The sequence below is a fragment of the Nycticebus coucang genome, chromosome X (assembly GCF_027406575.1).
Source record: "Nycticebus coucang isolate mNycCou1 chromosome X, mNycCou1.pri, whole genome shotgun sequence".
Classification (NCBI taxonomy): domain Eukaryota; kingdom Metazoa; phylum Chordata; class Mammalia; order Primates; family Lorisidae; genus Nycticebus; species Nycticebus coucang.
Genome location: NC_069804.1, coordinates 1,515,246 through 1,527,493, shown reverse-complemented (window position 1 = coordinate 1,527,493; position 12,248 = coordinate 1,515,246). Strand labels below are relative to the sequence as shown.

Below are 12,248 nucleotides of genomic sequence, written 5' to 3'. Positions count from 1 at the left end.
AAACACATTCAGACAGAGTCTCAGGTGCCCCTCAGGGACTACTATAAGGACAAAATGCTTGCAGAAGATCTGGAGAAAACCACCTCTCCCTCTAAACGTTTAACTTCTACATAGTGTTAGTTTCAACTGAGAAGGATAAATGCTTTCAGGCAAAAGTGAAAAATCTATCTACAAAGCAAAATAGCAAAATCTGTAGTGACTTTCTGCACAAGGCTCTCTTCTCTGGTGGCAATACTCTTTAGTACATATCCAGGACAGACTAAATTGAAACAGAATATTTCTGATACAGTAGCAATCCTTTCATAGACTCTACTAAATATTACAAAATTTCTAAAAAATTCATAACTATTCCTTGTACCATGGATCACACACCAGTTTGGGACCGCCTGATGAAGTCGTGGCTACTATTTAACAGTTAAACGTTGCACCTCAAAAGTTCTGCCATCTGTACACAGGGAAGGGACACAGCAGTGAGGGCTCCTGAGAGATGGCAAATTACCCCTAAAGTGAAACGTCTGTGATGGAGTGTCTCCAAATTAGAGGCGAGGAGGACATGGGTAGAGGATGTAGGCAGGGTGAAAGGATTTTGAAATAATATTGCTTAGGAGTGTATATATATATATGTATATATATATATATATTTTTTTTTTTTTTGTAGAGACAGAGTCTCACTTTATGGCCCTTGGTAGAGTGCCGTGGCATCACACAGCTCACAGCAACCTCCAACTCCTGAGCTTAAGCGATTCTCCTGCGTCAGCCTCCCGAGTAGCTGGGACTATAGGCACCTGCCACAACGCCCGGCTATTTTTTTTTTTTAATTTTTTTATTAAATCATAACTGTATACAATGATATGATTATGGGGCATCATACACTCACTTCATAAACCGTTTGACACATTTTTATCACAGTGGTTAACATAGCCTTTCCGGCGTTATCTCAGTTACTGTGCCAAAACATTTACATTCTACATTTACCAAGTTTCGCAAATACCCCTGTAATATGCACCACAGGTGTGATCCCACCGATTCCCCTCCCTCTACCCACCCACCCCTTTCCCACTTCCCCCTATTGTTAAGTTGTAGCTGGGTTATAGCTTTCATGTGAGAGTCCCAAATTAGTTTCATAGTAGGGCTGTGTACATTGGGTATTTTTTCTTCCATTCTTGGGATACTTTACTAAGAAGAATATGTTCCAGCTCCATCCATGTAAACATGAAAGAGGTAAAGTCTCCATCTTTCTTTAAGGCTGCATAGTATTCCATGGTATACATGTACCACAATTTATTAATCCATTCGTGGATCGATGGGCACTTGGGCTTTTTCCATGACTTAGCTATTATGAATTGGGCTGCAATAAACATTCTGGTACAAATATCTTTGTTATGTTGTGATTTTTGGTCTTCTGGGTATATGCCCAGCAGAGGAATTACAGGATTGAATGGCAGATCTATTTTTAGATCTCTGAGTGTTCTCCATATATCTTTCCAAAAGGAATGTATTAATTTGCATTCCCAACAGCAGTGCAGAAGTGTTCCCTTTTCTCCGCATCCACGCCAACATCTCTGGTCTTGAGATTTTGTGATATAGGCTAGTCTCATTGGAGTTAGATGATATCTCAAAGTAGTTTTGATTTGCATTTCTCTGATGATTAAAGATGATGAGCATTTTTTCATATGTCTGAAGGCCGTGCGCCTGTCTTCTTCAGAGAAGTTTCTCTTCAAATCCCTTGCCCAGCCTGCGATGGGATCCCTTGTTTTTTTCTTGCTGATGCGTTTGAGTTCTCTGTGGATTCTGGTTATTAAACCTTTGTCAGAGTTATACCCTGCAAATATCTTCTCCCATTCTGAGGGCTGTCTGCTTGCTCTGCTTACTGTGTTCTTAGCTGTGCAGAAGCTTTTTAGTTTGATCAAGTCCCAGTAGTGTATTTTTGAAGCTGCTTCAATTGCCCGGGGGGTTCTCCTCATGAAATGCTCACCCAGACCAATTTCTTCAAGGGTTTTCCCTGCATTCTCCTCTAGTATTTTTATAGTTTCATGTCTTAAGTTTAAATCTTTAATCCAATGAGAGTCTATCTTAGTTAATGGTGAAAGGTGTGGGTCCAATTTCAGTCTTCTGCAGGTTGCCAGCCAGTTCACCTGGCACCATTTGTTAAATAGGGAATCTTTTCCCCACTGGATGTTTTTAATTGGCTTGTCAAAAATCAAATAGCGGTAAGTAGCTGGATTCATCTCTTGGTTCTCTATTCTGTTCCAGATATCTACTTCTCTGTTTTTGTGCCAATACCATGCTGTTTTGATCACTATCGATTTGTAGTAAAGTCTGAGGTCTGGTAGTGTGATTCCTCCTGTTTTGTTTTTATTTCTGAGTAATGTCTTGGCTATTCGAGGTTTTTTCTGATTCCATATAAAACGAAGTAATGTTTTTTCAAGATCTTTAAAATATGACAGTGGAGCTTTAATAGGGAGTGCGTTGAAATTATATATTGCTTTGGGTAGTATGGACATTTTGATAATGTTGATTCTTCCTAGCCATGAGCATGGTATGTTTTTCCATTTGTTAACATTTTCAGCTATTTCTTTTCTTAGAGTTTCATAGTTCTCTTTATAGAGATCTTTCATGTCTTTTGTTAGGTAAATTCCCAAATATTTCATCTTCTTTGGCACTACTGTGAATGGGATAGAGTCCTTAACTGCTTTTTCAATTTGACTGTTGTTGGTGTATATAAAGGCTACCGATTTATGAATGTTGATTTTGTAACCTGAGACACTGCTGTATTCCTTGATCACTTCTAGGAGTTTTGTAGTAGAGTCCCTAGTGTTTTCCAGATACACAATCATATCATCTGCGAAGAGCGAGAGTTTGATCTCTTCTGACCCTATATGGATACCCTTGATCGCCTTTTCTTCCCTAATTGCAGTGGCTAAAACTTCCATTACAATGTTGAAAAGCAATGGAGACAATGGGCAGCCTTGTCTGGTTCCTGATCTGAGTGGAAATGATTCCAATTTAACTCCATTCAATATGATATTGGCTGTGGGTTTGCTGTAGATAGCCTCTATCAGTTTAAGAAAAGTCCCTTCTAGACCAATTTTCTTGAGTGTTCTAATCATGAAGTGATGCTGGATATTATCAAAAGCTTTTTCTGCATCAATTGAGAGAATCATATGGTCTTTGTTTTTTAATTTGTTTATGTGCTGAATTACATTTATAGATTTACGTATATTGAACCAGCCTTGAGACCCTGGGATAAAACCAACTTGGTCATGATGTATAATTTGTTTGATGTGTTGCTGGATTCTGTTTGTTAGGATCTTGTTGAATATTTTTGCATCTATATTCATTAGTGATATTGGTCTATAATTTTCTTTTCTTGTTGGGTCTTTTCCTGGTTTGGGGATCAGGGTGATGTTTGCTTCATAGAACGTGTTGGGTAGTCTTCCTTCTTTTTCTACATTTTGGAACAGGTTGAGTAATATAGGTACTAATTCCTTTTTAAAGGTTTGGTAGAATTCTGACGTGAATTCTGGTCCCGGGCTTTTCTTTTTAGGGAGGTTTTGTATAGTTGATGCTATTTCTGAACTTGATATGGGTCTGTTCAACATTTCCACTTGATTCTGGTTAAGTCTTGGAAGGTGGCGTGCTTCCAAGTATCGGTCTATTTCCTTCAGATTTTCATATTTCTGAGAATAAAGTTTCTTGTAATATTCATTAAGGATTTTTTGGATTTCTGATGAGTCTGTGGTTATTTCGTCTTTGTTGTTTCTGATTGATGATATTAGAGATTTTACTCTTTTTTTCCTGATTAGGTTGGCCAGAGGTTTATCTATTTTATTGACCTTTTCAAAAAACCAGCTTTTTGATTTATTGATCTGTTGTATTATTCTTTTGTTTTCAATTTCATTTAATTCTGCTCTAATTTTGGTTATTTCTTTTCTTCTACTGGGTTTGGGGTTGGAATGTTCTTCCTTTTCCAGTTGCGTGAGATGTCCCATTAAGTTGTTAACTTCCTCTCTTTCCGTTCTCTTGAGGAAGGCTTGCAGTGCTATAAATTTCCCTCTTAGAACTGCCTTTGCAGTGTCCCAGAGGTTCTGATAGTCTGTGTCTTCATTGTCATTTTGTTCCAAAAAATTGGTGATTTCTTTCTTAATCTCATCTCTGACCCAGCTATCATTCAGCATAAGGTTATTTAACTTCCATGTTTTTGTATGGGTATGCAGATTCCTGTTGTTACTCAATTCAAGTTTTATTCCATGATGGTCCGAGAAGATGCATGGAATAATTTCTATTCCTTTAAATTTACTGAGGTTAGACTTGTGACCTAAAATGTGATCAATTTTGGAGTAAGTTCCGTGGGCTGATGAGAAGTATGTGTATTCAGTTTTGTTGGGATGAAATGTTCTGTAGATGTCTGCTAAATCTAAATATTGGATGGTTAGGTTTAAATCTAAGATTTCTTTGCTCAGCTTCTTTCTGGAGGATCGATCCAACACTGCCAAGGGAGTGTTGAAATCTCCAACGATTATGGAGCTGGAGGAAATCAAGTTACTCATGTCTGTTAGAGTTTCTCTTATAAATTGAGGTGCATTCTGGTTGGGTGCATAGATATTAATAATTGAGATCTCGTCATATTGAGTATTACCCTTAACAAATATGAAGTGACCATTCTTGTCCTTCCTTACTTTTGATGGTTTAAAGCCTACTGTATCTGCAAATAAAATTGCAACACCTGCTTTTTTCTGATTACCATTTGCCTGAAATATGGATGACCATCCTTTCACCCTGAGTCTGTATTTGTCTTTTAAGTTGAGATGTGACTCTTGTATGCAACAAATATCTGGCTTGAGTTTTTGTATCCAGTCAGCTAACCTATGCCTCTTTAGAGGACAGTTTAAGCCATTCACATTGATGGAGAGTATTGATAAGTCTGGTGGAATTTTGGGTATCGAGTTTTTCAAAGGTCCAGTGGACATTTTTAATCCTTTCGCCAGTGTGGAAGTTGGAGTTTGATCCGAAGTTTCTGAGTGAGTTTACTTTTGTGGTATAGGATTGGGTTGGTCATTGTGGAGGATAGGTCTGAGAACATCCTGAAGAGCTGGTTTACTTATGGCAATTTTTTTCAACATATGAATGTCATTGAAGTATTTAATTTCTCCATCATAGATGAAACTCAGTTTAGCTGGATAGAAGATCCTGGGTTGAAAGTTTTTTTGTTTTAGGAGATTAAAAGTTGATGACCAGCCTCTTCTTGCTTGAAAAGTTTCAGCAGAGAGATCTGCAGTTATTCTAATATTCTTACCTTTGTACGTTATAGTTTTCTTTCGCCAGGCTGCTTTGAGAATCTTCTCTTTCATGTTAACTTTAGTGAAGCTAATTATGATATGTCTGGGAGATGGCTTATTGGGGTTGAATCGTGCTGGGGTTCTGAAGCTGTCTGCTATCTGAATTTCAGATTCTCTAGGCATGTCTGGAAAATTTTCTTTCATAATTTCATGTAGAAGGGCCTCTGTGCCCTTGGCAGCCACTTCATCGTTCTCCGAAATTCCTATAACCCTTATATTGTGTTTTTTCGAATTATCTGAGAGCTCTCTGAGTGAGTGATCCGTTTTTGCTCTCCATTTCTCTTCCTCTTTGAGAGATTGGGAGCGTTCGAAGACTTTATCTTCAATGTCAGAAATCCTTTCTTCTGCTTGCTCCATTCTGTTACTGAGGGATTCTACTGTATTTTTCATATCTTTGAGGGCTGTAAGTTCTTGTTTCAGTGTGTCTAAGTCTTTGGTGGTTTTGTCTTTAAATTCGTTAAATTCTTGAGACAGTTTTTGAATTTCTCCTCGAATTCCTAATTCCATTTTATTAATCTTGTCTGCAAACCAAATTCTGAATTCGACTTCTGACATCTCAGCCAGTTGTTTATGAATGGGATCTTCAATCACATCTGCCGTATCTTTTCTTGGGGGGGTTGATCTATTCTGGTTATTCATGTTACCAGAGTTTTTCCGCTGATTCCGCCCCATGGTTTACTCCCTTTGGTTTTTCCCCTGGGGTTTTATCGAGGGCCCGTACAGTGTTGTGGCCTGAGAAACTGTTGCCCTGTCTGGTGTGGTGGAGCAAAGTGGTTCTGTCTTGTTTTCAGCTGGTTTCTGTTCGATCCTATTGCAACTTCTACTCTGGCTTGAAGTCTCAGCTGTGTGGAAAAATCAGCAATTAAGTCACCCCGCCTGCCCACCTCTGGCCCCAGTTGGAAAAGGAGAATCAAACCTTCCTACAATCGTACACCCAGGGCACCGCCTGGAAAGTCCTCAGTCTATTAGCCCAGTTCAAAAGGTCCGAATCAACTGTCTCAATCGGCACTTGTCTTGGGTGGAAGGGTTCAAGAGGTCTCTGGGAACTGGATCACAGGGGCCTGGTGACTCCTCTGAGACAGCTCACCCCAGTGCAGCGTGGAGTCAGGAGGAGCCACCCAGCAAACAGAGCAGTCTGGGAAGGTTGACGTCTCCTTCCCCACTTTGCCCCTCCGTCGGACCCAGTCACTGGTATCTCTGCAGATGGCTAACCCAGTTGCCTGCAGTGAACAGACACTCCAGGGGTTTGCACCTGCCTGAATCGCAAGGAAGTCTGCCAGGCCCCCGCAGACTGCCGCTATCTAGCAGGAGGAGATGGGGCCTGACATCTTTGAGTGTTTGATGCAGGTGATGGGAAGGAGGTGTTCACTCAGGCTTAGCCCCGTCCCTGATGGATGCTGCTAACAGAACAGAACAGAACAGACAACTTTGTGAGGTTCTGTCTCTGTTCCTGTCGTCGCCTACAGGAGACGGGCTGTTTTGAGTTCAAACGTCTTTGCTGCTGGAGAATTGCGTCTGAACACCTCTCTGGGTCGGCCCCGCCCTGGAGGCTTCCGGGTTTGTGAGCCGTGTCACCGGTGGCCTCCTCTGGTTGCCCAGGGAGACAGGGGGTGTGGCCTCAGAATATCCAGAAGTGAGCGTTCTGCCGTTAAAGAAAAAACGGCTGTTGATCTACCTCCAGGGAACTGCTGCTCTGGTGTGGGCACTCAGGCGACCCTTTTCTCCTCTGTCCCGCACCCCAGAGTCAGCACTGAGCGGCCACAGTTTGTGCTGGGTCCACACCCCTTAAGAGATCCCCCAAGAATCAGAACTCTTGGGGGATGGGCCCCCAGATCCCGATTGGGAGTGGGGCGGGGGGGGGGGAAGCTAGAGTTTCATTCAGTGTTACGCAATACTGCTGTCCGGGGAGGGCTCCTGCACTGCACCGCAGGGAAGTGCCGCCAAGGCTTGATTTCCCCTCAGCAGAGTGCCCTCTCCTCGCTCACGTGTCCCGGAGTCAGCGCTGACCTGACGCAGCTCAGGCACTGTGCACTCCCCTCGAGAAATCACCCAAGGATCCGAACTCCGGGGGAATAGGCCCTCAGACCCCGAGTGAGAGTAGGGGTTCTCAGCTCTCAGCGGGGAGGCCAGAGTCTTATTCAGTCTTGGGCCCCCTATGCCCGGGGAGGGTTGGTGCACTGCACCGCAGGGAAGTGCCGCCAAGGCTTGAGTTCCCCTCAGCAGAGTGCCCTCTCCTCGCTCATGTGTCCCGGAGTCAGCGCTGACCTGACGCAGCTCAGGCACTGTGCACTCCCCTCGAGAAATCACCCAAGGAGCCGAACTCCTGGAGGATAGGCCCTCAGACCCCGAGTGAGAGTAGGGGCTCTCAGCTCTCAGCGGGGAGGCCAGAGTCTGATTCAGTCTTGGGCCCCGTATGCCTGGGGAGGGTTGCTGCACTGCACCGCAGGGAAGTGCCGCGAGGCGTGACTCCCTCTCAGCCCGGTGCCCTCTCCTCACTCGGCGCGCCTCAGAGTCAATGCTGACCAGTCGCAACTCGGGGACTGTCCACTCCCCTTGAGAAATCACCCAAGGATCCAAAGTCCTGGGGGACAGGCCTCCAGACCTCAGTGGGCGGGAGGGGAGCGCCGGGGATTCAGGGTTGCCGGCAAAGGATTCCCAAAGTTTTATTCAGCCCTATGTCCGGCAGGAGAACGCCACGGCACCCCAGTAGGGGAGGTAGGTCCAGTTTTTAGAAGGTCTCTCCCGTGGAGTGTAGTGGGAGGGCCTTTAATTTCTGCCCGCTTGTTCAATTTTGGGGCTCTAGAGCCGGTCTCATGGGGGAGGGGGACTCCCGTCCGCTTGGTGGTGGATTTTGTACCTTTTATTTGCGTCCTTCTGATCACAACTTGCCTCAGTGGTGTTGATGTGCGTTCTTCAGCCTTCTCTCTTGGTGAGGCTCAAGTCCACCAGGATACTTACTAAATTCCTATCCCTTAACTCTCCTTCTGGACGGGAGCCTTTGTTGAAAGCTGGCTTCAGTCCGCCATCTTGTCTCTCCACTCCTGGCTATTTTTTGGTTGCAGTTCGGCCGGGGCCGGGTTTGAACCCGCCACCCTCAGTATATGGCGCCGGCGCCTTACCGACTGAGCCATAACTGCTATACCTTGTCTGTCCTTGACCCTAATCTTGAATAACTGCATGTTCATGCAAAATACAATTTCTACTCTAGGAAGAGGAGCAGACTGTTAAGAAAAGCATATTCTTTTTTTTTTTTATTTTATTAAATCATAGCTGTGTACATTGATATGATCATGGGGCATCATTCACTAGCTTCACAGACCGTTTACCAAGTTTCACATATACCCTTGTAAGATGCACCGCTGGTGTAATCCCACCAATCCCCTTCCCTCTACCCCCCTCCCCCCTCCCTCCCCTCCCTTTCCCCCTTCCCCCTATTCTTAGGTTGTAACTGGGTTATAGAGAAAAGCATATTCTTAAGGGAAGATGTGAAGATATGTCTGTCATTAAGTGCTATTTTACTTGGTCAGTCTTTTGGCTACACCACTATATGCTATTTCAACCTCCTTATCACTGGGACAGGTATTGGTGAACTCATCCCTTTTATATGCATTCGTTTTGGAATATCAAAGTTGTGGTATTTCTTGGCCACCACCTTGACAATATGCAGTTTGGGCAGCAGGTTGCAATCCGCTAAAGTCATTTCATTGCCATCCAGAAAATTACATGTAGAAAACTTAATGTCCTGCACACTATTTTCATCAGGGAGTGGAGAATTCAGGTAGTCATCCAGTTTCTGCAGTGTTTTCAACAGACCCCTCTCGAGCGCTTCCTTAGCCACTGGCCTTGAATTCTTGATATATGCAGAGAATTTGGCAAAGATGTGCATTCTAGCAGTATTTCACTCTGGGTGTTTTGGTGAAAGTTTTAAGTACTTGGGAGGTCATAAGACTTCTTCAAGAAATTCCTCAATCTTGGGCGGCGCCTGTGGCTCAGTGAGTGGGGCGCCAGCCCCGTATGCCGAGGGTGGCGGGTTCAAACCCAGCCCCAGCCAAACTGCAACAAAAAAATAGCCGGGTGCTATGGCAGGCACCTGTAGTCCCAGCTACTCGGGAGGCTGAGGCAAGAGAATCGCTTAAGCCCAGGAGCTGGAGGTTGCTGTGAGCTGTGTGATGCCACAGCACTCTACCCAGGGCCATAAAGTGAGACTCTGTCTCTAAAAAAAAAATAAAAAAAAAAAAGAAATTCCTCAATCTTATTTACATCCATTTTAACGTCACTGTTGAAAGTTATAAATGGTGGGTGGGTCCCAGGAGCCAAGTTCTGCAGGTCTGCAGGCTTCCTTTTTAGGTCAACAGTGGTGACACTGAACACAACTCCTTTGAGCCAAAGAATCATGAAGCGCCTCTGGGAAAAGGGGCAGTTTCCTATGCTTTCACCATCACTGCCAGCCTTGACGAAGAGCTCGATGAGGGGCTCTTCAACCCGTTCAGTGGCATCCACAACGCCATGGCGGAGGGCTCGGCTGCGTCTGCTCTGAGGATGCTCTGGCTGAGAGCTCCTGCCGCGCTGGCTGGACAATCGGGTGTCAAGCTGGCAGCGACCTGTGCTCCTCAAGACTGCCCCATGCCCCACGTGTGACGTTGTGTTTCATTTTTCATATGCAAGTGTGAGTGATTATAAATTGATTTCACAGTACTACTGAGTACATTGGATATTTTTTTTCCATTCCTGAGATACTTTACTAAGAAGAATATGTTCCAGCTCCATCCATGTAAACATAAGAGAGGTAAAGTCTCCAGTTTTTAATGCTGCGTAGTATTCCATGGTGCACATATACCACAATTTATTAATCCATTCATGGGTCGATGGGCACTTTGGTTTCTTCCACGACTTGGCAATTATGAATTGAGCTGCGATGAACAATCTGGTGCAAATAACTTTATTGCCATGTGATTTTTGGTCTTTTGGATATACACCTAGAAGAGGAATTGCAGGATGAAACAGCAAGACTACATTTAGATCCCTGAGTGTTCTCCAAACTTCCTTCCAAAAGAATGTACTAGCTTGCATTCCCACCAGCAGTGCAGAAGTGTTCCCTTTTCTCCGCATCCATGCCAACATCTGTAGTTTTGAGATTTCGTGATGTGGGCTGAAATCATTGTTTTTTAATGAGTTTTTTTTTTTTAATTGTTTCAGGTTCATTGAGAGTACAAAGAATTAGGTTACACAGATGGCATTTGATAGCTAAGTCCCTTTTATAATTGTATCCTGCTCCCAAGAGATGCACCATACACCGTGATCCCCATCTCCCTCTTCCCCTCTTTCTGCTCCCTCATTCCCCAGCCCCCCAACCCTGAATTTATTTGAGTTTTTCTCTTAGGAGGGTATTAGATGGTCTACTGGCTTCATATTAGAATTGAGTACATTGGATTCTTGCTTCTCCATTCTTGTGATGCTTTACTAAGAAGAATGTGTTTCTTTTGTATTAACCTAGACAGAGAAGGAAATCATTCTGAACATTTAGTGGCTACTTTTTCTTCTTGCTGCCTGCTCTGGAAGGCCAGGTCCTCCTCAGCATGAAGACACAAGGAGAAAGGGCAGAAATGTTGTCTGTGGGCACCGACTGCACTGGTTGAATTCCCAGGTGAATGTCTCTCTTCCGCTTCTTATAAAGGCACTAATCTCCGGATGGGGGCCCCACCCTCAGGACATCATATAACCCTAATCACCTCCCACAGGGTCCATCTCCAAAGGCCACCCCTGTTAGAAATGACAGCTTCCATGTATGAATTTAGGGAGACACAATTTATTTCATATCACTTGGTCTCTACAGTCTTTGGAAATAGCATCGTCCACTTGCTCGGGCTGGAATTTGTCCAACCACACACAGGACCTCACTCCTCTGCCACAGACTCTGAGTGTGTCTTTGTAGGAGTGCACAAGACCCATCTTCGTGACCTGCTCAGGTCTTGGGCTCTCTGATCATCCCACCTTCTCTCCTGCCCTCCTCATTACAGACTATATGTCTACTCGTTAAACCCACCTGCTCCTTTCTGGACTCCAGTGCTTTATTTTTTCTTTCCTGGGGGCTTCATTCTTTCCTTGAGGGCTCAACCCCGGCTGTGCTTTCTTTAGTCAAAGGACCCTCTCTTCGTTACTCTGCTATCCCTTCTGTACTTCTGTGGATGAACATCACGTGCTTTGGTTGGTCAATTGCTCTCTGTCCACTGTTCATTTTTCCAGTTGCAAAATACTCTCCCTGTCAGCAAAAAGTGTCTCCCACCACAGGAGACCTCAGCCTCTCCCAGGACGTGCCACATCCCAGGAGGTCAGTCAGAATTCATCAATTGAGGGGGTGAGGAAGTGGCTGCTCTTGGCACCCTCCCATGTCAGAAAGGCAAGATGGCAGAAAGGCTAGCTATCTATCTATCTATCCATCCATCCATCTATCTCATCTATCTATCCATCCATCTCATCTATCTATCTATCCATCCATCCATCATCTCATCTATCTATCTATCTACCTATCTATCTATCTATCTTTCTATCTATCTTATCTATCCATTCATCCATCCATCTCATCTATCTATTTATCTATCTATCTATGTATCTATCATCTATCTATCTATCTATCTATTTCTATCTATCCATCCATCCATCTATCTCATCTATCTATCTATCTCTCTATCTCTCTATCTATTCATCCATCCATTCATCCATCCATCCATCCATCCATCCATCCATCCATCCATCCATCCATCCATCTATCTCATCTATCTATCTATCTATCTATCTATCTATCTATCTATCTATCTATCTATCTATCTATCTATCCATCCATCCATCCTATCTATCTATCTATCTATCTATCTATCTATCTATCTATCTATCTATCTATCTATCTATTCA

General features: G+C 43.7%; 1 pseudogene; it reads right to left on the bottom strand.

Moving 5' to 3' along the window:
- Positions 1–8,854: 8,854 nt before the first annotated feature.
- LOC128577856 (chloride intracellular channel protein 4-like) lies at positions 8,855–9,847 on the bottom strand (annotated as a pseudogene).
- Positions 9,848–12,248: the final 2,401 nt, after the last annotated feature.